Source organism: Tursiops truncatus, chromosome 2 (genome assembly GCF_011762595.2).
Source record: "Tursiops truncatus isolate mTurTru1 chromosome 2, mTurTru1.mat.Y, whole genome shotgun sequence".
Lineage (NCBI taxonomy): Eukaryota > Metazoa > Chordata > Mammalia > Artiodactyla > Delphinidae > Tursiops > Tursiops truncatus.
In genome coordinates this window covers 132305091-132331903 of record NC_047035.1, presented here as the reverse complement: position 1 = coordinate 132331903, position 26813 = coordinate 132305091, and positions in this window count along the sequence as shown.

The window sequence follows — 26813 nt, the reverse complement described above, 5'->3', positions numbered from 1 at the left end:
CTGTTGTGGCCTCTCCCGTTGCGGAGCGCAGGCTCCGGACGCGCAGGCTCCGGACGCGCAGGCTCAGCGGCCATGGCTCATGGGCCCAGCCGCTCCGCGGCATGTGGGATCTTCCCAGACCGGGGCACGAACCCGTGTCCCCTGCATCGGCAGGCGGACTCCCAACCACTGCGCCACCAGGGAAGCCCACCCTGTCACTTCTTAAGTTGGATTTTAGTTCCAGACTGTGTGTGTATGTTTATTTTATTTTTAGGAATCAATAGTTATTTACAATTAGTTTCAATATCAGCACCTTTCCCCTTTTCCCCTCCTCTGCTTCTCCTTCTCCTCCCCGGAGTTTCCCCCATGGTGGAACCAGATTCTTGCATTGGGTGATTGTCAAGGCGGTTTAAAACATTTTTTAAGAGCGTTGTTTATTTAACTCAATATATCTAAAATATTATTTTAACATATAATCAATATTCAAAATTATTAATATTTTACATTCTTTTATTCATACAAAATCTTTGAAATCCAGTGTGTATTTTACACTTGTAGCACATCTCAATTCAGATGCGAAATTTGCACTAGAAATACTTGGCCTGCATTTGAATTTCGTTGTTTACTGTGAAAATTCTTTTCATTGAATGGTATCTCCCATATTGCACTATTTATCTCAAGTTAAAAATAAGTACTTGCAATTTTTCAAATTTTGAATCAACACATCTTTGATGTTATTTGAAAGCTCTTATATGCTACAGGCAATGGTTTGGGTCTTAATTGAAGGTCTGTCACTTCTGGGGAATACATTTTTAATTTTTCTCTTCATAATTTTAAACAAAACTTCCCTAGCTGAAATAACAATTTCTCTTACCATCTCTCCATCTAAAAATGTTTTTCTTTTTGTGCAGACACCCAAGCCATTTTATAGCTGGCCAAAGTTATAAGCTCAGATCTGTTCAAAATTGTTTAAAAATGTTTGTTGGACACAATTCTGATTTCAGACAACTAATTTTCTTGTTTTCTGATTGTTGAGAATAAACTTCTTATAAAATTCACTGTGTATTTGTTGAACATGTATTATCCACTTAATTGTCCTAAATTTTCTTTTACATGACAGATATTCATTTTACTCTGCTGCAATAAGTTGCATTTACTATTCATTGTGAAATTTGCAACATACTTTCTTTTAGTCTCTTATTTTCTTTCTGCAAAAAATATTCATAAGCAAATTACAATGTTATATAAGTGTGTAAAAAAATAACTAGAACTGAGTTAGTTCATTGATGCTGAGAAGATTGGTGATGAGTTGTAATACTAGAAACGACACAAGAAGTTTGAATCTTGTTGCTGGGCTTACACAACCAAGACTTATCAAGTGACTTTGTTAAACGCTCTCCATCCCCCGTCCCCCTTAGATGCCGTGGTGGCCTTGCCTACAACACAGATTGTAGTACACAAGACAGTGCCCAGTGGCTCTCAGCTGCCTCCATCACAAAGAGACATTTTCCTTTCCTCCCAAAGAGAGGAGTTTGCGCATCATCAGAACAACATGGGTCTATGGCTCCCTTAGGCAGGGATTGAGAAAGGGACAGTGCCCTGACATCATGTACCTTCGGAGACATTCGCCATGGACTCTACTGCCATTCCTCACTCATGGTGGCGTCTCCAACTTTATGGCTGAGTTTCTTCATTCAGGAACCTTTCCAATACTCCCGAGCATGGCCCCAGACCCAGCACTGTGCCGGCCCAAGGGTGTAAGCACAGGAGTGATTTGGGCTCCGAGGTGAGGCGTTAAAGGGACTACAGTTACACCACTGAGACGAACTCTCATTTCACAGATGGGATCCTGAGGCTTAAACAGGGGCAGTGACTTGTCTGAGGCCACAGGGAATATTGGCAGGACCAGGGTTGGGGGGCAAATTCTACTGATGGATGGTTTGCCCACATTCCCACTTATAGGAAATCTGGAATTTATTGCAGAGGGTGATTCCTTCCCTTCAATACCCTTTCTTATTTTTACTCCAAAGCCTGCCTCAGTGGAAACTCTGGGGGCTATTTCATCTTTTGTGTTCCCTTCTGGGATAAACGATGTCATCACATTTCTGCTCTGCAGTCTTTGAGTTTCTTTCTGGTTCCAGTTCAGACTGGAACCCTCCCACCTCCACAGCCCCGAAACTCCAATCCCAGCCCCCGAGCTGCAGACTCACGTTTGCCTGCTCCCTTAGCATCACTACGCAGATGTCTCAAGCTTAAAATATCCAACACAAGGCTCTGATTGCCCCCTCCCCACCAATGGTTCCTCCCTATACTCAGTCTTTTCCATCACACAAATGGCATCACAGTTCCCTCACTGCCTAATTGAAGAATCACTCTTCACTCTTCTTTATGTCATCCCCCACGTTGGTGGACCCCAAAGGTACACCTGAAGTCCATTCCCAAATCGCCACCTCCAGGAGCCACCCCTGTCTAATGCTCTCCCTCAGTTGCTGAATCTACTACAATAACTCTTTTTTTAAAAAATTTATTTATTTTTTAACATCTTTATTGGGGTATAATTGCTTTACAATGGTGTGTTAGTTTCTGCTTTATAACAAAGTGAATCAGTTATACATATACATATGTTCCCATATCTCTTCCCTCTTGCGTCTCCCTCCCTCCCACCCTCCCTATCCCACCCGTCCAGGCGGTCACAAAGCACCGAGCTGATCTCCCTGTGCCATGTGGCTGCTTCCCACTAGCTATCTACCTTACGTTTGGTAGTGTATATATGTCCATGCCTCTCTCTCGCCCTGTCACAGCTCACCCTTCCCCCTCCCCATATCCTCAAGTCCGTTCTCCAACTCTTAATTGATCCTACAACGCATTGATTGTGTCCCAACAGTCCATCCTTTCCTTAACTGCTAGATGGCCCATTCAAAGTATGAACCAGAGAATGTCACTTTCTAGCCTAAAAGTGCTTGACAACTTCTGGCTGTCCCTAGAATGAAATCCAAACTCCTCTTGGCTGTAAGGCACTTCCCAGTCTTTTCCACTGCCTACCACCTCTCAGGAGAATAAGAGCTCTTTGAGCAGGGACTATTCTGTCCTGTCTACCACTAATCCCACGTGCCTGGTGCATAGTGGGAGCTTAATACCTGTTGATTGACTGACTGACTGACTGGTTCTATTCCTGCCTCGGCCTCCCCGCTGCCTTGTCTGGCCGCTCGACCCAAGGTCTGTTGCTGGCCTTGGGATTCCAAGTGCTTTGAGCAAAGGCTGATGGCAGCGCAGTGATTTTTGTGATGAGTGCACTCATTTGAAAATATTAATTCAAGGTATGTGTGTTATGATAGCTTATGAGGAACTATCACATGGTAAAGTTTGGAATTTGTTGAGAAGGGTGGGTTCTTCCCCTTCGCTCCATCTCTAATTTCCATCTGAGAGCTCAGCTGTCCTCTGATTTGGGGCCTCTGAGGTTTGAGGACCACATCCTGTGTTTCGTCCAGAGGTCAGGCTGAGGCTCTTGAACACGCTCCCGTGTAGATTACTTCCAGGTGAAACGACCCTGGGAATTAAGAATGCTCTTCACGGTAAGAAGCCTCTAACGTTTCTGCACGGGAGAAGAAAAGTAAGCATCAAACCATAAAAATTTCCTGGCTAATGAAACGGAAGGACAAAGCGCTGTGAGAGCAGCATTCCCTACACTCGTAAATACCAAGCAGTGTTCCTAGGTGACCAGAGAAAATGCATGGGGGATCCAGAGAAGTTTTCAGAGCATACTGGGCTCTCCAGGGAGGGAAGGGGCTTGTACCATTTTCTCTTTCCCGTAAAGGGCAGGTTGCTGGTTTGCAAACTTTTGGGGCACTGTCCTTTAGCCCAGCAATCTGATCTGCCCCATGGGTTCTTGTCCACAGGGGTCTGTACACCGAGACTGGTGCTGCCTTCTGAGGTCAGTCTGGGGATCATCACGGGAAGAAGGGAAACATTATTGATGAGGCAGAAGCTCTCTTCCGATCCTTAATCAGGAGGGATTTTCTGAAAGTTGCTTAGATGCTGGGGATTCAGCCGGGGGTAAAATGTGGAGCTCACGTTCTTAATAAACAGACCCAGAAGTGAAGGACTAGAGGCATCCGATGAGTGCAACGTTAGAGCCAAGCTCGAATGACGGGGGACACAGAAGATGGGGAAATCAACATTGAGGGAAAGGAGTCAGGCAAGGCAGCCCAGATGAGCAGACAGCTTGAATGAGGGCCCGGGGGTATGAAACCTCTTGGGGAGCTGTAGGCAGATCTGTCTGGTTGGAGCATTGGGTTTTGGAAGCAGAGTTTACTCTGGAAGGTCAGTGCTGGGCAGGTCAGTGTTGGGTCTGCATTTTAGAGAAGATCACTCTGGCTACAGGGTGAAAAGCAGATTGGAGAGGAAATGAGGGCTCAAAAGATGCATGCACCCCAAGGTTCATTGCAGCACTATTTACAATAGCCAAGACATGGAAGCAACCTAAGTATCCATCAATAGAGGAGTGGATAAAGAAGATGTGGTACATATATACAATGGAATATTACTCAGCCATTAAAAAGAATGAAATAATGCCATTTGCAGCAACATGGTTGGACCTAGAGATTATCATACTAAGTGAAGTAAGTCAGACAGAGAATGACAAATATCGTATGATACCACTCATATGTGGAATCTAAAATATGACACAAATGAACTTATTTACAAAACAGAAACTGACTCACAGACTTGGAAAACAAACTTATGGTTACCAAAGGGAAAAGGTAGTGGGGAGGGATAAATGAGGAGTTTGGTATTAACAGATACACACTACTATATATAAAATAGATAATCAACAAGGACCTACTGTTGCTGAGTCCAAGTTTGCTCTGCTCGCTGCACGACAGGCCAATAAATCGGAGAGGAGGTATTGTGGCAAGGAACACCACTTTATTCCAGGAGCCGGGCATCTGAGAAGATGGCAGACTAAAGTCTCAAAATAACCACCATATTGGGGTTTGGATGCCAGTTTCTTTTATAGTGCAGAGAAGGGGAGGAGATGAGGAATGACAGTAAAAAGGCCATACGTTTTGCAAATATTCCCTGGAATGGCCATCCTCAGGGAGGGGATGTGTTAATTTCTTCTTTCTTGTAGCCATCCACAGGTGGACAGGGTCCGGATGTTCCCCTGAACAAAGGCACTTTGGTTTAACATTCAGGCAGAGGGGCGGGGCGAGGCAGGCCATTATGTACAGACAGTATCCTTTTAGTGAACAAAAGCAGCGGAAAGCTAAGGTTAAAGTAAAAGAAACAGATCCAACATGTAGTCAGATTCGGCTCTTTCCTGTTACACTACTGTATAGCGCAGGGAACTCTACTCAATATTCTGTAATCACCTACATGAGAAAGGAATCTGAAAAAGAATAGATACATGTGTATGTATAACTGAACCACTTTGCTGTACGCTTGAAATGAACACGACAGTGTAAATCAACTATACTCCAATATAAAATAAAAATTAAATTAAAAAAAGAAAGAAGGCTGTTGTTCTAGCCCAGCCACGGCTGCAGTGGGGATGGAGAGGAGTGGGTGACAGAGATATCAAGCATTTAGGATCAGCAGGTGGTGGCAGCTGGTTATAGGAGGAGTTGAGAATAATTTTCATGAATATGGCACGTAGCTTGTTCCATATAGATGGGGCCAGGAAATGTGGTTAGATGATCAGGTTTTGGGGGAAGATACAGAGTTCATACTGGACATACTGAGTTTGAGGTGTCTGCAGGTCACCTGAGGATGCTCTGAAGGTAGGGAGTTCCAGTTTGGGGCTCAGAGACGTTGTCCCGTCAGACATAGGTTCAGACCCAGGGAACAGTCTCAGCTTCAGAGCGGAAATGGATGCCAGTAATGGCTGAGATTCCCCGGGGAGATTACAGGTAAATGGACACTGGGCTTGATTAGTCAACAGCATTTGCATTTGAAATTTCTCACATCCAGCGCCCCGATGGTATTGAGAGGCAGCTGAATCCCTTGTAACCAGGTGAGAAACTGTGTCACTCTGAGGGTCAGCTGTGGACCTGCATGCAAGCCTTGCTGTAATGCTTTAGGACACCTAAGTAAGCAGGGTTTCAGTTTCTTGGTAGAGGGACAGGGGTTTGAATTCAGTGTATTTAGTATCGGAGTGGGTGTGAGGGGAATGAATGTCTAAATGAGGAGATCCTGGTGGCTAAAACTTGGGCCCGTGGGACCCAGATCATTTGAAACAAATCACTGGAAACGAAGAAAATCTGTTTCTTGTGCCACATAGCTGAGCTTTCGTTTCTTTCCTGGGGTCGGAGCTGAGCTGGTACTGTCTGGAGTGGAGAAGGAGGCAAGCTGTTAAATCCTCAGAAGGAGGCGTTGAGGAGCTATAGATATTCTAAACCCAAGGGGCCAGCAGCACATCAACAATCAATAGCTTTCCCCACCAGTTTAATCGTCCCCATTAGCTCCGTCTCAGATGCCCTTACTCTAGTGATAGGTGTGGCCCACAGTCCGGGCTGCGTGTCAGGCCCTGTGGAAAGAATGTTGCTCTTTTCTTCTGAGTGGATTGTTTCATTACCCATTCAGTCATCAAAGACAAATCATACTGAGTTCAGGGCTAGAAGGGGTGCCATTCTTGATTGCAAGATGAGCGTGGGCAGAGGAAGCCCTGAGCTTCCTTGTGACAATGGCCCCTGGAGGAGAAAAGGGCAGAGGATGTCCCAATAGGCAGTGGCCAGGAGGCAAGGTGCTGGGACTCCAAGCCAGAAAGCTGCCTGGGCAGGTAAGGAGCAAAGCAAGGTCAGGGACTGTTCAGCTGCTAAGAGGATAGCACTCAACTCCAGCTCCAACTGGTAAGTAAAGGAAAATAATGCCATTGGTTCATATTGTTGAGATGCCTGGCCAGCATCATGCATGATTGGATACAATGCTCCGATGTGCCAGACTTTGTCTCTTCATCTCTTTCCTCTTTCCTTTGTGTGACTCCATTGTTGGACAGGTTTTTCTCATACAGTGGCTACTAGCAGCTGTGGCTTCATTCCTATAGCTTAGCAATATCAGTTGAAAGAAAGTTCTGGCTGAAGTTCCAGAACTGAATCTCATTTGTGTTGGTTGGACCACTTGTTCATGCCTGAACCAATCACCATGGCCGCAAGGATGGATGTTTGGATTGATCTGGCTTCGGTCGGGTGTTTCCTTGTTGAGATGAGGGGAGATGGAGTCAGCCCCATCCCAATGATATGGAAGACACATGAGAATGGGGGAGGTGTCCCCCCAGGGAATACTGGGATCCTGGATGAGTTGAATCAGTAAAAGCAAAACAATGGGGGGCTTCCGTGGTGGCGCAGAGGTTAAGAATCTGCCTGCCAATGCAGGGGACACGGGTTCGAGCCCTGGTCCGGGAAGATCCCACATGCCGCGGAGCAGCTAAGCCCACGTGCCACAACTACTGAAGCCCACGCGCCTAGAGCCCATGCTCCACAACAGGAGAGGCCAACACAATGAGAAGATCGTGCACCACCACGAAGAGTAGCCCCCGCTCGCCGCAGCCAGAGGAAGCCTGCGCACAAAGAACAAGCAACACACAACAAGCAATAAACAACGCACAAGCAACAAAGAACCAACTCGGCCAAAAAAAAAAAAAAAAGAAAAAAAAAAAAAGGAAATCTTGCAATGAGACATGGAAGGGCCCAGCAGCAGAGAGGACTTTGAGTGTCATTCGGGGCCATCACTCCATTCACAATAGGGCCCTAGTGTCAGGAGGCAAGGAGCCTGCTGGGGGCAGGTGGGGTCTCTGGAGCCCAGCTAAGTCATTGGGGTTCACTTAGGACAATGGTTTTAGATGGGTCTGGGACAGCAGGAAGGATGCCTGAACATTTCCAGTGGGTGGGAGGAGGTCAAGCCCCAAGCCCAGACTTGGGAGGAAGGCAGTGGATTTTAGATCCTATGCCACAGAGCCGTGTGGCCTGGTGCAGATGCCTCGTGGCGGGGGTGTGGCCCCTGGGCAAGGGTGCATCTGGGCAGCCCAATCCGGCTTCAACCAGAGTCTGCCTTGTGTCTATTTTGCTAATAGGCTCCCATTTGAAGAAAGTATTTAGTTGTCAAAAAAGCTTCAAAAAATCCACCGGACAAGGGTGATGGGAATTCTGCATCTCAGAAGCCAGACCTGGGTCTGCTCAGGTGGCAGCATGATTCAACTCCAGAGGGGATGGTGGTACCTAGGAATCCCCTGTGGGTCCTATTGCTGTTGTCATGACAAGTTCAGGCCCTGGGGTAACCTGCACGGTGACCATCTGAGAAGAAGGGTCAGGAGACAGGCAGAGACTGCCAGGTTCCAGGGCGTGCTCCTAGCGGCCGGAAGGGACGGTGAGGGAGCAGTGCGCATAGGTTGGTGACTGCTGTGCTGCCAGGGACAAACACTGGAGAGCAGGTTCTTGTAGGTGACCTCTGCCAGGTGCAGAGGATCTGATAAGAGTCATGATCTCCTGCCGGAGGGGTGGGGGAGGCTAGGAAAGGAGACACCCCCATCCCCACTGCATGGAAGGTGTTTGTCCAATAGCTGGTTTATTATCATCATTGTTGTTATACTGTCATCATCTTTTCTTTACTCGTGTCTTCTAAAACGATTGGAGGTGACTATGAGAAAAGATCCATCTATTGGTACATCTATTTTTTTTTTCTGCTGCCATTTTATTTATTTATTTATTATTTATTTATTTATTTTAGGCTGTGCCTAGTGGCATGCGGGATCTTCCCTGACTAGGGATCGAACCCGTGTTCCCTGCACTGGGAGTGCAGAGTCTTAACCACTGTACCGCCACAGAAGTCCTGGTACATCTGTTTAAAATGCCTTTACCACCAGGCACTGGGCGAGGTCTTGGGCGTGTAGAGAGGACACAGCCCTGGGCCCGCCACAGCTCAGAGGGGGAGATGGGCATGTTAACAAACTGTCGCATGGTGAGATAGCGATGATGACAGAGGGATGTAAACATTGTCCTGGGAGGCCGCCAAGGGAGCCTGCCTGACAACTGGAAGATTTGCAAAGCGCTTGACATTCGCGGTGGGGCAAGCTGGAAGGAACAGGGGTCGGGAAGGGCATCCGGGCTTAGGGAAGAGCAGTACAGAGTCACAGAGGTCCCAGGAAGCAGACTCCAGGTAGAGAGGTGAATTCCTGTGCCTGGGACCTAAAGGGCTGTGTAGGGAATGGGCCAAGGCCAGTCTGTGAACCACTTAGAAGTCTGGACTTTATTTCTTAGACACTTTATTTCTTAGACAGTCAGCGGGGTGGGCACTGAAGGTCTTGAAGCCAAGGAGTAGGACTGGCTGGTAGAGGATGGATCGGCTGGTGGCTGGAGGAGAAACCCGAGGTGGGGAATGAGATCTGGAAGCAGAGGCAAGTCACAGGTTGAGAGGTAATGGAGCCTGACCTTCAATAGGTAGGAAGGAAGGGTCTCCTGGAGCTCAGAGATGGTCAGGAAGGGGGAGCCACATAAATTAAAGTCATCAAACAGAAAGAGTAAAGGAGCAAAGGGAGGGGGCATTGTTACTAAAGTCACCAAGGGTCCTGGATGGGGTGTGGTCAACAGGAGGTTACGGTGGATGTTTCTGCAGAGACTGTGGCTGCCACGGATACTCCACAATTAAGAGAGCTTCTCAGTCAGGCATCTGGGAATGATCTCAGAGTCCCGAGCCCCTCAGGACCTCCCTGAGGAGGTAGGAAGGCGTAGAGAGTCTGTGGGCAAGGGCTGTGAAGTGGGTGTCCTTGGAGAGGGCTGTGGAGATGGGTTGGGAAGGGGTACGGGAGGGTGGAGCTACCCTTCCTAAAGCCTCATCAGAAGAGGGCAGGCCTTACAGGGACCTTCGGAGAGTCCACTGTCTCCTGGGTTTGAGAACACAGAGCAGTGAGGTCTGGGTCCTGACCCAGGGGGTGAAGAGTGCAGGACTGACGGCAGTTGGACAACGACAGGGATGAACAGGTCTGGGTCCTTCTCCCCTAACGGGCCTTGCCCCGGTGGGTCACTCAGGAGTTATGGCCTGGAGGAAGGGCAGAAACACTGGACAAGAGAAAGAGAAAAGTAGTGTCACATCCTCCCTTCCCCACCCACGAGCAGCCAGCCCAGTGCGGGAGGAGAGAAGTGTTGCCATTACAAGTTCGGAGTTATTATCATTATTGGGGACTGGACATTCACATTTCTAAAACGAGGCTATGATTGTGATTTTATATGTGAGTACAATCCTCTATTAAAAGTCAGCAGAGGGCTTCCCTGGTGGCGCAGTGGTTGGGAGTCCGCCTGCCGATGCAGGGGACACGGGTACGTGCCCCGGTCTGGGAAGATCCCACGTGCCAGAGCGGCTGGGACCGTGAGCCATGGCCACTGAGCCTGCGCGTCCGGAGCCTGTGCTCCGCAATGGGAGAGGCCACAGCAGCGAGAGGCCCGCGTACCCCAAAAAAAAAAAAAAAAAAAAAAAAAAAAAGTCAGCAGAAATGTCAAGGGATTTGCCCAAACTTTCATTCTGAGGCAACCTCTCTCGTGAGAGAGAACACTGTAGTTGATAACACTGTATTGTGTAATTGAAATTTGCTGAGAGAGTAGAACTTACATGTTCTCACCAAAAAAAGAAAAAAAACACATCTTTTTGTGTGCCCTTTGGCCATCTTTATGTCTTCTTTGGAGAAATGTTTATTTAGATCTTCTGCCCATTTTTTATTGGGTGGTTTGTTTTTTTCATATTGAGCTGTATGAGCTGTTTGTATATTTTGGAGATTAATCCCTTGTGGGTCACATCATTTGCAAATATTTTCTCCCATTCTGTAGGTTGTCTTTTTGTTTTGTTTATGGTTTCCTTTGGAAAGGGAGGGGAGGGATAAATTAGGAGTTTTGGATTAACAGATACCCACTGCTATGTATAAAATAGATAACCAACAAGAACCTACTGTATAGCACAGGGAAATACACTCCATATTTTGTAATAACCTACAAAGGAAAAGAATCTGAAAAAAATTTTTATATCATTGAATCACTTTGCTGAATACCTGAAACTAACACAACATTGTAAATCAACTATATTTCAATTAAAAAAAAGAAAACAAAAGGTAAATATGTGAGGTGATAGATGTGTTAATTTAATGGGAGAATCCTCTCACAATATATTTGTATATCAAATCATCATTCTGTATTCTCTAAATATCTCTCAATATTCTTTGTCAATTATACCTCAGTAAAGCTGAAAAAGCAATCCTCTCTTTCCCTGTCTCCCACTCTTCTGCTCTTCAGCAATTCCTAGAAAGAATAATCTACCCCCTTTCGCTCCTTTTTACTCTTCTTATTATACATGAAATGTGTGGCTACATTCCTTAAAAACTTTTAAAATAAAACTGGAGCATATAAGTAAAGAGGGTAAACCCCTTCCCTACTTCTGTCCCCTCCCCAGTGGTGTGTATGTGTTTGTATATGCATTTGCGTCCACACATGCATACTTACGGAGGTGGCACTTGAATTCACGTTTTCCCTCAGTAACTGGCCAAAAATCTGCCACTGGTTCTGCCTTGGCCTTAGTCTCATGCCTCTCTCAATATAAGTTCCCGCATTCTTGAACTTGTCTGTGATCAATGAGTGTGTGCTCATAAAAGTCCATCATCACAACTAATCAGAGGAATAATGTCCACATTATGAAAAAAGCATGGCACTGAGATGTGCGGCTGATACCCAAATAGTCACTTCAAACATAGGTAGGGATTTGAGTGGGATCTGAAATGAAAATCTCTTATGTGTTTCATGTAATGAACTGTTACTAAATATGTCAATGTGTATTTATTATTGCAGGACAAATTGTTGCAGTTGTTGAGGATTGTCAATGCTATTCACTTTATGTGCGACACAATTATTAGGAACTTTCAAATAATTGAATAGGAAAATAGATGAACAGTTAATTCAAATATTAAAAGAAAGTCTAGGATATAAATGTATTATCTTTGAGCCTACAAAAGTTAATAACCATTTAAATAATAATATAAGGAAAGAAAATAGAAATGAACTCATATTGTAATTCTAGTCTTTCTCAAATTGTTTAGTATATTGTTGTATTATTAGTTGACTGCAGGCTTGGCTGGGCCCTGCTAGACCCTAGATTTCAGATTGGGCTCAGGTCTGCTCCATGACTCCGTGATTCTGGGACCAGTGGCTACGCAGGGCAAGTTCTTACGCAAGTAGTAGCAGCCTCCAGGCCAACCCAAAGCACACAAGCACATATAGAGCCTCTGTGCCTGTTAAGTCTGCTGACATGCCATTGGCCAAAGCAGATCACATGGGTGGGCTCAGTCAGCTGGGGTGGGGCTCTAGAGGGAGGGTCTGCAAAGTCACATGGCAGAAGGTGGGCAAGGAAGGGGGCTTCCCTGGTGGCGCAGTGGTTGAGAGTCCGCCTGCCGATGCAGGGGACGCGGGTTCGTGCCCCGGTCCGGGAAGATCCCACATGCCGCGGAGCGGCTGGGCCCGTGAGCCATGGCCGCTGAGCCTGTGCGTCCGGAGCCTGTGCTCCGCAACGGGAGAGGCCACAACAATGAGAGGCCCGCGCACCGAAAAAAAAAAAAAAAAAAAAAAAAAGTAAAAAAAAAGGTGGGCAAGGAAGGAATAACAACCCAGTCTCCTCAAAGGCAGAGGAGAAGATGCAAGTTCTCTGTGGATGGTTACCATATATTAGAAAGAAGAGACTGTGTCACAGCCTGTGTCAACTTCACCATCAACAGTACTCCATTCTGGTAGAAGTAGACAAAAATTAACTGGCCTCCTAATAGCTTTAGTGTGTGTGTGTGTGTGTGTGTGTGTATGAATAATTATTTACCTATAATGTACACTGCCTATCTCTTACAATTTGGTTACTAATAGTAAAATGGTAGTTACAATTAATTTTTATAGACTTTGAGATTTATTTTTGGATCCCAGAAGTTCATTCCACATGGTGATACTTGGATTTGACCTCTTTTAGCTGAATGTATATATATTCTTTTCACTCTTGACCTTTCAGCATGTGGCTAAATGTATACTGGTGCATCTCTCCTATTTCTCTTTCTCTCTCTCTCTCTCTATATATATATCAGACACATTTGGATCATATCTATATATTACATATATTTTTCCTGCAATTTGTTTTTTCACTTAATACATCTTTGAGCTCTTTCTATACCAGCACATACAGACCAAGTCACTATTTTTAACTTCTACAAGTTGTTCCATTGATGTACAAATCCCTCCACTGTGTAATTTATTAACACATCCCCTATGGATGTGCACCTGAGTCCCCACTTTACCCCATCCCAGCACTGCTATTATGGCCAGTCCCACTTTAACTCACTACTGTCAGGCCCGCTGGAGCCAACAGTCTTCCGAGAGCTGTGGGGAATGTTCACTCTGCTCTGACCTTCCTTATGTCACTTGTCTTTTCAGGAGCATGTGACAGTGTTGGTCTGTCCGTCCTTTGTTTATTTTGTGCTCCCTCTGGCCATTCTGCTTAGTAACATATGGCAACTCCTTTCCTTCCTGCCTATACGTACTTTCTCTGGATGATCCCCTCTGCTTCCTGGTCACCCACATCCATGACCTGATGCCTCCACGATCAGGTCCCAGCTCAGACCTCTGCCCACCCTCCGCCTCCAGACACACCACTTGTGCTCCCACCCCAGGCTTCATCCTCCCTTGTGCTTGCTGCCTTGGTAATTGGTGCTGCCATCCACCAAGCCATCACGGCAGGCTACTGCCTCACTCCCACATCTGGTTGACACTTCCATGTGTGGCAATCCTGCCTTCCGCCCCTCGCATTCTCTGCTCCTCTAATCATCGCAGGCGTTGCTCTGCTTAACTTCACTGGTGGTTGCTCTGCCCGCTCCGTGGCCACAGCACATCCGAGCCGTCACATGATATCCAGTGCCCTGGACGTACTAACAAGTCCAGTGGTGTCAGACCCTGCTCTAGCCCTGAGATGCCTCCTCCTGCCCTGTCACAGTGTAATCAAAGTGACCACCTGCCTCCCAGGGCTCTTATTTAAAATGTATATTATGGGACCCCACCGCACATGCACGGAATCAGAATTCCTGTCCTGGGGCCCGGGAATCTGCATGTTCAATGCACTCCAGGTGATTTTTAAAAAATTTAATTTATTTAATTTATTTATTTTTGACTGTGCTGGGTCTTTGTTGCTGTGCGTGGGCTTTCTCTAGTTGCGGCGAGCGTGGGCCACTCTTCGTTGTGGTGCGCGGGCTTCTCATGGCGGTGGCTTCTCTCGTTGTGGAGCACGGGCTCTAGGTGCGTGGGCTTCAGCAGTTGTGGCTTGTGGGCTCTAGAGCGCAGGCTCAACTGCACCACTAGGAAGCCCTCAGGTGATTTTTAGCTTCACTAGTTTGGGATCCAGTGCTACAGAACATAGTCAAGATTCCCTCCTGACACGTATAAGAAAGGCCCTTTCTGGAGCTTCAGTCTCTTTACCTGCAAATTAGAACTCAGTATTTGCTTAGAAATCTTGGGATCATGAAATCTTGGGATAAGTTCATGAGATCACACGTGTGAAATGCAGTGCACAGTCTGGCCCTCGGAACATAACGAGGATCTCAGCGCCTCCGTCCTGGTTATGCGCAGTCTGCACGGAACCAGATCCAGGGCCCATGGGCCAGATCCGCTGTGCCTGCTGGCGTTCTAGGCGTGCAGGGTAAACCAGCCTGCCTGTTGCCCCTCGGAGCTTGTGGGGCACTGTAATCTGTGTTCCCTTCTCTCCGGGCTCTCACAGCCCTGGGCCTCCCTTCTCCCCAAGGGACCCACCTGACTCTTGGGGCGGGGGAAGTCATTTTACTCTGACTCAGCTCCAACTTTCCAGGCTTATGTTGAGTTCTGAGCACAGAACTCAACTCCTCTCAGATGTGCACTCAACATTGAGTATGAACTGATGATTCATTGTAGATTATTCTTCCTTCGCCCCCTGCCCAGGGCCCCTTCATGCCCTGCCCTTCTCTGCTCTGCTCTGGGCTCCAGGAGGCTGACCCCTAAGGACCACATGGCCACGTTGCTTTGCACGCTGACTTCCAGCTTTGTGGCTTTATTAGCTTGTTCAGGTACCCGGAACACATACCACCATCTGGTTTAGATGACAGAAATTCTTTTCTCACAGTTCTGGAGGCAGGAGAGTCTGAGATCAAGGTGTTGGCCAGGTTGGTTTCTCCTGAGGCCTCTCCTTGACCAGCTGAGACCATCTTCTCCTTCTTGTGTCTTTACATGATCAACCCCCAAGCCCCCATCTGTGTGTCTGTGTTCGAATCTCCTCTTCTTATAAACACACCAGTCATGTTGGATAAGAGCCAATCCTAACAACCCCATTTTACCTTAATTACCTCTATAAAGGCCCTATCTTCAAATACACTTATATTGTGATGTGCTGGGTGTTTGGACTTCAGCATAGGAGTTTTGGAAGGCACAGCTCAGCCCTTGATAGCAGCCAGTAGGAGGCATGGGCTGGGGATGAGGTGGGGGGAGAGGCAAGGACCATTTTCTCCACCCTCCTCCTGCCCTAGCATCTCTCCCCGACCTGCTCTTTTCTGCTAACATCACTGTCCCCCCTCTCCCCCCACGGGGGGCAACTGCTTCCCTGGCATTGGCCTCTGAGTGCTTCAGCCTGCTTTGTTGGTTCTGTCACCCCTGTCACCCCTCTGAAACTCTGCCTTAAGTAGAGCCTCTCCATTCGAACCACCTGAGGTAGATTCTGTTTCCTGCCAGGGGGCTGATGGGTACGGTTTGTTCATTCACGGTGTGTTCGGCCCCATCTGTCTTCCGCCTGCTTGTCCCAGACACCCAGACATACCACCTCTACCCAATGGAGAGGGATCAGAATCCATGCTGATGGAACGCTGAGAACCAACATGACACTAAAGGAGAGAGGGTTCCTTCCCCCTTTGATGGTAAGGAAGGCTTCCTGGAGGAGGAGACACTGTGACTATAAGGGGGACAGACTTTGGTGAATGAAGAAGGACGTGAGATGGGACAGAGGTTATAGCCAAAGCCAGAGCAGAGAGCTCTCAAAGCAAGGATGGCCCTCCCCCAGCTGGGGTCCCTGGCGTCACCATCCACAAGGTCACTCAGCTAAAGCCTTGGCACCAGCATCAACCCTTCTCTTCCTCCCCCCCCCCCCTTCCCATGCTTGGCTTGTCACTGAGGCCAGTTGATTCTCCTTCTGACACACTTCTCCCCTGTCTGTCTTCTTTTCTCCATCTCTCTGCCACTTCGGTGTGGTAGTCTGACATGCGGGGAGAGTGAGGTCTTATCTGGCCATTGCATGGCCGGAAGAAAGACAAAGAGAAGAGTCTTTTTTGGGCATCTACTTGATGCCTTGCACTAAGCTAGGTAGTTTATCTTTGACTTTCATAACATTCCTGGGAGGTAAGTCGGTACTACCCCATTAGCAGATGAAGAAACTGACCCTCCGAGGTGCTCATGAACTGTGTTGTTTCCCCTGCTTTGAAGGTGCCTTTGAATTTGGACCTAGGGACAGATGAGGATTGGTGGCAGTCTGTCTCTGGGAGGCGACCAGGCAAGTTCCCAGGGTTGAGGGATTGCAGCGTGCCCCAAAGCTCAGCTGCTTAGAGACAGAGCTTGTGCGCAGAATTTAATGGGCAGGTTCTCCAGAGCCAGCTGGACACAACCTTTCAGGAGATCTGGACGGTCCTTGAAGGGAGGTTTTGTTTCTCTGGGCAGCTCTAGGTGTATTTTCACCCAGTGGGCCTCAGAGAGGAGACCAGAGCAAACTATTTTTTGTCCTGACTGCTTGTGAAATGGAGAATATTTTTAGCAGATTTGAAAGCTTTGGAGACAAATCCCATTACTCAGGGTCCAGCTCATAGCAGGCACTCAATAAACCTTTGTTGAATGTTGCTGAATGTTACTCATTGGCACAAATGATCCGTGGTGAATGTGCACATTAGGGGATTTGATGAAGATGTCAGCCAGCCTGACAGTAAAAAGTAATCTTTATGATGTCATAAAAAGGAACATGGACAATAGCTTAGAATGTCATTGGTGAGCACAATAAATATTTCCCTGAAGTTCCTTTGCCCATCAGGAAACCGCGTTACATGCACTTTCAAAACCCGTGGCTCGTTTCGACGTTATGTAAAATGCCATTCTTTTAGTGGGAAACGATGGGGTTTGCAATTAAACAAAGTGCACAATAATCACGTCCACCTTGATTGATTTATGGGGCGTGGAGTTTGCTTTAGAGAGTTACAGGAGGGATAGTGAGTGAGCAGGGTTTTCAGTGCCACCAAACACAGTCACTTTGGCTTCAGGGTACTGTTCCCTCCGTGGATTAAAAAACAAATGCATCTACGATGGATGACGAGGTTGCTCTATTCAGCCAGCCAGCCAGCTCTTGCTGAGCACTTGCTGTGTGCCAGGCATGGTCCTAGGGGTGCAGAGTTGAGAGGTCAGAGGTTCTACTCCCACGGGACTCACAGCCTAGTGGCAGCCAATGGCGAGAAAATGTCATGTGGGCGGTGAGGGAGTCACTAGGGAGTTGTGCCCAGGTCACTAGGAGAGGACAGGGAGGGAACAGCGAAATGTGACTTGGATGGGTAAGGAGACATTCAGGAAAACGGAAGGGATTCTTGAGGGGTGACGCAGGGAGCAAGGTGAGGGGGCCCTGGGCCCAAGCAAGGGCATGGACTTGATGGAGGACTGGGAATGTGGGTGGCAGCTGCAGGAATGATGGGGGTGCTGAGGCTGGACAGGGTGTCTCTGCCTGTCAAGGAGCCTGCACATTACCCTACCCCCTGCCTGAAATCAAGTTGTAACTCTCTAACTTGGAGCCTGACCCTTGCTGGGCTGCCCTAGTGCATAGAAAGGTTTTCCTCACTTGGAACTGAGATCTGTCTCCCTGAGGTTGGAAATCAATGACCTTTGCTCTGCCACCTGCAAGATCCCAGAGTAAGCCTATCTTTTCGTCAGGTATTATTATTATTATTTATAGTTTATATTTTTATGAAGTTGACTGTTACAAAGGCTACCTCTTTAGATATGTGACGATAAGCCTCCTTCCTCTAAATCTTCTCAAGGTCCAATATCACTGTCTCCTTGAAACTTTCCCTAAATGGCAAACTTCTCCTTTCCACACAGTCCACAGTGTCATTTTCAATCTTAAAATTTTTTTCCGTTTATAAAAGTGATATATGCTTGTTGTAGAAAATTAGGAAAACACAGACGATGAAAAGAAGACAAATATAGCCAGTTTGTTGGACGCTTCTTTCAGCCAGACTCTCTCTGGATCGCCGCCCCTGCTGATTCTGGGGCACACAGGTTCCTCTGAGTGATTAAATGCAGCCCAGTTTAACTCTTGGATCTCAGATTCGGTATAAATCTTGTCTCCTTGCCTCCCTCTGCACAGGCTCAAGCCGGGACCTCTCGGTCTTGTGTTTCTCCTCCCCTCCCTTTCAAGTGCCCTGGGATGGAGAGCAGGGAGAGCAAAGTGACTTTTTCCTTTATTTACCTGGACTGCCCTGGCCTCCCATTCTACCTGTCTGTTGGCGCTCCCTCTGTGGCAGGCACGAGAATGTTGGTGATCTTGTGGAGAACGTAGAGGAGTTATTTGGGGGAAACTGTGGAGCTCCCCCTGGCACTGTTCCCAGATGCAGGAGACAAGGTTCTTTGTATCCCCTGTCAAGTCACCAGCAAACTCAGCTCTGTCCTCTTGCTGGGCGGTGGGGTGGGTGATTCTCGCTCAGTGGGCTGCCTTTCTGGGTAAGGCACCATCCCCCGCCGCCCCCGTGCAGGTATCATTTGGCCCCCAGGAAGCATAGGCATCCTTACTGGGGCACATGGCAGGAGCGTGTGGAATCTGCGTGTCTCTCCAGAAACTGTCATTGTCTTTTGTTGTGTTGTTGAATTCAGCGTGCTAATATCGAAATAGGATTTCATTAGAAGCTTTGTATCTTTGTTTATTATTGAAATGAATTTATTCACTTTTCTGCTATATCCTTTTTTAGGTTTTATTCTTAATGCTGTGCTAGATTTGTAAAATAAATTAGAGAGTATTCCTTCTTTTTCTGTACTTTGGAACAGTTTACATAATGTGAGAATTATCTGTTCCATGAACATTTGAAAGAACATGCTGTGACAACAGTCTGACCCTAAAGCCTTTTTTGGGGAGGGAATTTTTTGAAACTTGTTTGCTTCCTTCCATGCTTGCTGGTGATTGCAAAATTTTTTTCACTTCTCTTGGAGACAAATTTAGTAATTTGTGTCTTCCCAGAAAATGATCCATTTCACTGAGACTTTGATATATACTAGCATGAAGTTGTACCACCTTATTCTCTTATAGTCAAAAAACCCCCCTGCATATCTGTTCTTATGTCTTGTTTTTCATTCCTATATATTTTCTGTGATCTCTCTCTCTCTTTTTGGTGTTAGGATTTTCAGAGGTTTTGCTACCCAAATGCAAGTTTGTAGAACCTGGTCTTGGAATTACTGATCATTTCTACTAGTGGTTAATTTCTTTGTGTTCTGCTTTATTTTTATCATGCCTTCTCATTTACTATCCTCGGGCTTAAAAATTCTCAAGTTGAATGTTTCTTTAGTATTTTTAAAAATAATACAAATGTTTAAATCTATGACTTTATTCTCAGACTACAATCTGGTCCCTTTCTTTTAGTCCCCCAGCTTTCAGCCACAAAGTGTACACCATCTTGCAAATTTTTCCCAGACTCAGAAGAGCCCACTTTCCTCTTCCCTATTAGCAGCCCCTCCTTAGCGATTTCTGCTGCAGCAAATCCACCTCTGGTGAATGACCTGCTTGCTTTGGAGCGGCCGCTACTGCACTTGGTTGGTGACCTTGGGCACACTTGAGGTGTGTTTGATTCCTTTACACCTCCTGTAGGCTCCTCCTGCAACGAGCATGCCTTTAACTGTCCTGATTTCTCCTGGACTCTTGGTGGAACCCAATTGCCATAAGGTGGCACAAATTTTAGAACATTCTACCATGAGATGGAAATGGCACCCAAGCTTGGCCTAGGGACTTTAGCCATCCTGAAGAGGTGGCTGTCTACACATTAGCCTGAAACACAGCCTCACCTACTGCTTGACCCAAACTGATGCTCTGCGGAGGGTCTTCTTATAACACTTGCTTCTTATAACACTGACAAGAGAGCACGGGTGAAACAGCCAGCCCAGAGATGGGAAAATCCCCTGGAATGTCCCACCCACTCAACTGTAATGGTGCTAAGTAGCTGGTGACTCGTGACAGAGGAAGTTCTGCCCAAGGCGCTGACTTCGGGTCAGGACCTGGCCATGAGATACACTGACCCCAAATTTACTGAAGTAACCTACATGCTCAGTCTCCCAGACACCCAGTACTGGAACGCTAAGGTCACATTCACAGGAGGTACCTTCCTATGGAATTGAATCCAAGGAGCCGATCACGAACTTGATCTTTGTTACCCATGTACACGTCCATATGAAGCAACTATACCTAAAGGGAAGCAACCCATCAGCAAGCGAGGCTGTCGTCTCTACTCCAGGCCTGGACCTGTGCTTGAATCCACTGCAGGCATGGGGCTGGGATGCTGAAGGGGAAGGCCACCGTTCCCTGCAAAGGGGCTCTACGCCACTGTGCCAGTGTCTCCAGAGACAGCTTCCACAGGGCCTGCTGGCCAATTATGGATACATTGTGCACAGCCCTGCCCTGCTGCCTGGCTGGGCTCCTGGACACCGGCGAGGCAGGGCTGGGGCACAGGGAGAACACGGGGAGTGACCGTATACTCTTCTCCTTTCTTTCGAGCAGGACACATTTAAAGAGGGGCCATACTCTCCTCTCTCTTTGTACCTTCTTTGATGTCAGCAGGTGGATGGAAATTTATGTGATGTCATCTGATGGTTCCTACTGCTCAGTTGCAGGACACCTGAACAGACATGAACTTGGACCCTGATTTTGCCTTGGGTAGTTCTACAGCCCTCGCCTCTGCTTTAAAATCACTAATGGTGGCATCTGTATCCCTCTTGAAGTCATCTCTTGGGAGAAAGGAGGGACCATCTGGCTCATCCCCAAAGGGTGGTGGAGAGAGACCTCAGCTGGAAAGGTGTGAGCATATCTGTCCTGGGCCAGCAGGATATGTGAATGACTTTCCTTTATTCAAGCATAGATAGGCACCATCTGAAATGGCTTTCCATAACTGTCCCAGACAGGGACTCAGTGCCAACTCCTCATGGTGGTGGGTATGTCCACTTTCTATCTGATGTACCTGAAGGGAACCTGTGGACACCTTGCCCCAGCAATGCTAAGAAAACCACTCATCCTGGTGTCGGCCAAAGCCTGTGGAGGAACTTGCAGTTAACAAGCCTCCAAGAACAGTATGGAGGTTTCTTAAAAAACTAAAAAGAGAACTACCATACGACCCAGCAATCCTGCTACTGGGCATATACCCTGAGAAAACCATACTTCAAAAAGAGTCAGGTACCACAATGTTCATTGCAGCTCTATTTACAATAGCCAGGACATGGAAGCAACCTAAGTGTCCATCAACAGATGAATGGATAAAGAAGATGTGGCACATATATGCAATGGAATATTACTCAGCCATAAAAAGAAATGAAATTGAATTATTTGTAGTGAGGTGGATGGACCTAGAGACTGTCATACAGAGTGAAGTAAGTCTGAAAGAGAAAAACAAATACCGTATGCTAACACATATATATGGAATCTAAAGAACCAAAAATGGTTCTGAAGAACCTAGAGGCAGGACAGGAATAAAGACGCAGACTTAGAGAATGGATATGAAAACATGGGGAGGGGGAAGGGTAAGCTGGGACAAAGTGAGAGAGTGTCATGGACATATATACACTACCAAACATAAAATAGATAGCTAGTGGGAAGCAGCCGCATAGCACAGGGAGATCAGCTCAGTGCTTTGTGACCACCTAGAGGGGTGGGATAGGGAGGGTGGGAGGGAGATGCAAGAGGGAGGAGATATGGGAATATATGTGTACGTATAGCTGATTCACTTTGTTATATAGCAGAAACTAACACAACATTGTAAAGCAATTCTTCTCCAATAAAGATGTTAAAAAAAAAAAAAAAAAGCCTCGAAGAGCCCGGGAGTGCACTGAGGGGGGACAAATCTGTGTGCCTGGAAGCTCCTTTCCTCCTCCCTTTTGGCAGTGCTGCATCGAGCTGTCTTAGCGGGTCTGAGTTAGATCAGTGGCAGAACCGCTGGTGTCAGCCTCTGAATTTGGGGTGCTGCCCTCTTTCTCCTGGTGAAGGAGCTTCTCTTGTTACAGAGTTGCATGTCTATAGCTGCCCCATAGCCCTATAAATAGGTCGAGCTTAGTGGGGACCGGTTTCTCTCTCCTGGAGCTTTGGCATGCAGTCCATCCATGCCTGACCTAAGCTGGGGACAAGAGTGTGTGGGATCCCACGGACACTACCATGTGCTCCTGTTTTCCCCAAAGGACCTCAATTTTCTGTCTGCAGGACATGGCGCTAGTGTGCGTGTCCTTTGCATGACAGTGCTAAAATTGTTGCTGCCACCTTCTCAGACCAATCCTATTCTAGATTCTGCCCTTTCGTGACTGTGAGTGGGGATAATATATCTGGAGCGGGTATATAATTTATCATAGCAACAGCTAATAATTACTGACTGTTACTACAGGCTGGTCACTCTGCTAAGAGCTTTATATATATTAACTCACTGAGGGAGAGAAATACAATGATTTCTTCTTTTCTATTCATTTCTCTTTTTTCCCCCAGAAAAGGAAACAGAGGCACAGAGAAGTTAAGAATTTGTCCAAAGTCACACAGCTATACGTGGTGAGTCCAGGATTCAAGTTTGGGCCATCTGCCTCCAGAGCCTGGGCCATTAAAATCACCTGTGTTGATGACTTGCAAGTGGGCTGCAGGGGGTATTTGGGGGGTGAAAATAAAAAGTATTCTGGTCGTCTCTGAAAACAGCACCCCTCTGTCCAGTATAGTTGCATTATTTTCTGACCCCGAAGAAGGATCTCCTTACTTCCTCTTAATCCACGTATTCGCTTCTCACGCAGAACAAAGCCTTTTGCCCACCACTGACTGTGCCCCAAAATACACTGTATAGGTCTTATATCCGATATCACTTCTTCCAAGATTTTAGCAGCAGGTCAGCTATGAGGTCCGAACTTTCAGGGGTGCTAGAGTTTCTGGGATTTTGTTTGTAAGCTTGCTTTGCTGTGTGTTCCTAGATTCCCAAGCGGGAAGTGGGGTGGGAGCAGCTGTGGTCCATCCCCGAGGCTGCCCAGGTGTGGGCTCCATCACCCGCAGTCCTTGCAGCTAGGCTCTGGCTGCCCCCAAACACTGCAGCCCCTGAGATTTGGAAGGAGAAGGTGACCACGTGAGGTGTGGGCTGTGACAGCTTCACTAGAGGTCCCGGGAGCCCGAGCAGGGTGGGAGGTGACCCTGGCACTGACAGCCGAGACGGTGGTATCCTCATCACCTGGTCATGACCAAGGCAGCAGCTGGTTGTCTGGAGTCTTTTCTAGAAGCTCAGCTCTGGGTCTGCTCCTCCAGCCCTGCCATCAGTTTCATAAGGACCTAATTCCCTTTCTGTGTCAAGTAGGTAGAGTGTTCCATGTTATCTGCCCCTTGTTGCTGTCACTTTGTGAGTTTTTTTTTTTTTTTTAACACAATTGGTTCAGATTGAGCCCACGATAAACTAAAACCCTCAGATTTCTTTTCCCATTAATGTTCTTGGGCATCCTCCATCTGGGTGCGTGGGAGCAACTAAACTTATCTGCATTGGGCCTAGCAACCCAGCCAGTGAGGTCCTTTGAATGCTTGTCTCTATGGGAAGCCTGCCACTGAGAACCGCACTGTTCCCACTGCCAAAACCTTGTACTGGGGCTGCAGGATGCTGTCTCCAACTGGGTTTCTGCCAAGGATTCTCTTGGCCTGTTCTCTGCTCCTGGGAAGGAATGGCCTGGGGAGCTCTTCAGTGCATCTACCTTTCTCTCTGTCTCCTGGGTGACCCCGGGGTTACTGACTCTGGCCTCCCTCCCCTCCCCTGGGGGTAGGCATCTCCATTTTTCCAGAGGCTGCCCTGCAGAGTCTTGCACATGCTTTGTGGGTGGGACCATAGGTACCGTCTGGGTACATTTTCCCTCAAGAATTCCTTTTAGGAAGGTGTCTTTTCTAATACCCAGACCTCCCAGGGGAGTGTGTGAAGTTTTACTGTTGTTGTATAGTTTTTCAAACGGCAACTTATGACCCTTGAATAGGATATAAAATGGATTTTGAGGTCTGGACGAACATCAAATATGTAGAATCGAAATTCATTATAAACAGGAAGGATAAGTAGTGTCTTGGGCATCTATTGTTATTTGTAGGTGTGTACATATGGGTAGCAATCAGGGGTCCACAAGAGAAACAAAACCAGTAGAAGGTATGTATATCTATCTATCTGTGTATACGCATTCATATCTGTGTTTGTATATAAATACGTATCAGTATATATATCTATATATTTATATCTCTATATATAGAGACATTGATTTTGAGGAATTGGTTTAGGTAACTGTAGGGTCTGCCTAGGCAGTTCTTTTTTTTTTCATAAATTTATTTTTGGCTGCCTTGGGTCTTTGTTGCTGCGCGCGGGCTTCCTCTAGTTGAGGTGAGCGGGGGCTACTCTTCATTGTTGTGCGCGGGCTTCTCACTGCTGTGGCTTCTCTTGTTGTGGAGCATGGGCTCTAGGCCAGCGGGCTTCAGTAGTTGTGGCTCGCGGGCTCTAGAGAGCAGGCTCAGTAGTTGTGGCGCACGGGCTTCATTGCTCCACGACATGTAGGGTCTTCCCAGACCAGGGATTGAACCTGTATCCCCTGCACTGGCAGGCGGATTCTTAACCACTGCGCCACCAGGGAAGCCCCCTTGGCAGTTCTTAAATCCATAGGAAAGGCCAGCAGGAGGAGCAGGCTGGACCTCTCAGTCACAAGTTGAAGTTTCTGTACACAGGTGGGATTTCTTCTACTTTAGGGAAGCCTCAGCTTTGCGCTTAAAGCCTTTCAGTTGATGGAACCAGACCACTCAGATTATCTACGGTAATCTTCCTTATTTAAAGACAAATATCATATGATATCACTTATCTGTGGAATCTAAAAAAAATGATGCAAATGAACTTATGTACAAAACAGAAATAGGCCCACAGACATAGCGAAAAAACCTTACGGTTACCAAAGGGGAAAGGGGGGGAGGGTTGTATTAGGAGTTTGGGATTAACATATACACAAGACTATATATAAAATAGATAACCAACAAGGACCTGCTGTATAGCACGGGGAACTATACTCAATATTTTGTAATAACCTATAAGGGAAAAGAATCTGAAAAAGAATATATACATACATACATATATATAAATATATATTATATATAAATATATAATATATATTTATTATATAAATATATAATATATTTATTATATAAATATATACTTTATATTAATATATTATTATATAAATATATACTTTATATAAGTATATAATATATATTATTTATATAAATATATAATTTATATATATAAATCTGAATCACTTTGCTGTACACCTGAAACTAACACAACATTGTAAATCAACTATACTTCAATTAAAAAATAAAAGGAAAGAAAGGAAAAAAATAAACTGATGACAGAGTTTAATCCCATCTCCAGGAACCCCTCACAAGGACACCTAGCTTGTGTTTGAATCCCTGGGGACTGTAGCCTGGCCAAGCTGATGCACAAAACTATCCGAATAAGTGTGTGTGTATACTGGATGGTGATTAAAAATGAATTTCTTACTGTAAAATATAATTTGAAAAACTCAGGGGAAATAAATCAGCCCTGCTGCCCTCTGTTTTGCAGGCAGATGCATTCAGACCCGTCCCCTTTCTTCAGTCACACTCTCTAGGCTTTTCAGGCCTGGTGGGTGAAGTGGGCAGGCAGGTGTTTACTTTAGTTCTGTCTGATGTTTCACCTTCCTCCAATGGCATGGGGTCAGCCATGTGGAGCAAAGGTAACTGACACCCTGGGGCACTGGCTCCCTGGACCGCGGGCAAACCCGGAACTAGGGACCGCTCACAGCCGGGCTCTGGGAATGAGCCTCACTATTGTCGGAGGACAGAGGAAGAATCTGCTTCCTGTGCCTTCAGGGTGAGTCCTAAGAGCCCAAGATTCACCTCCTTGTAAGAGGAAGTGGTGGGTAGTCCCAGAGCGGAGAAGCTTGCAGGCGCGCAAAACTCCCCAACCCTGATGTCAGAAAACGTCTAAGGAGGCGATTCGAGAAGGATATGAGAATGTTGCTTCTCCTTTATACAGTTTCTCATCCCTCCTGCAGTTCAGCTCTCCCGGGTTGTTTTATAAAGGAACAGCTGACTCATAGTTCCCAAGCAGAAGATACTGGTGAGGAAGGAATATGTGACATCATGGATAAACAGAGAAGTCCTTAATTTTTAATGTGTATAATAGTGTTGTAGGAAGGAGGACCCCTTCTAGGGCCCAAGAATGGACTCTTGTCTAACACTTGGAAATGAATTGCCCCAGGAGACACACCTGCTGACAAAGAAAGAGACTTTATTGGGAAGGGGAACCTGGGCAGAGAGCAGCAGGGTAAGGAAACTCAGGAGAACTGCTCTGCCACGTGGCTCACAGTCTCAGGTTTTATGGTGATGGGGTTAGTTTCCGGGTTGTCTCTGGCCAATCATTCTGACTCAGGGTCCTTCCTGGTGGCACGTGCATCGCTCAGCCAAGATGGATTCCAGCGAGAAGGATTTTGGGAGGTTGGTAGGACATATGGACGGGCGTTTCCTTTCTCCTTTTGACC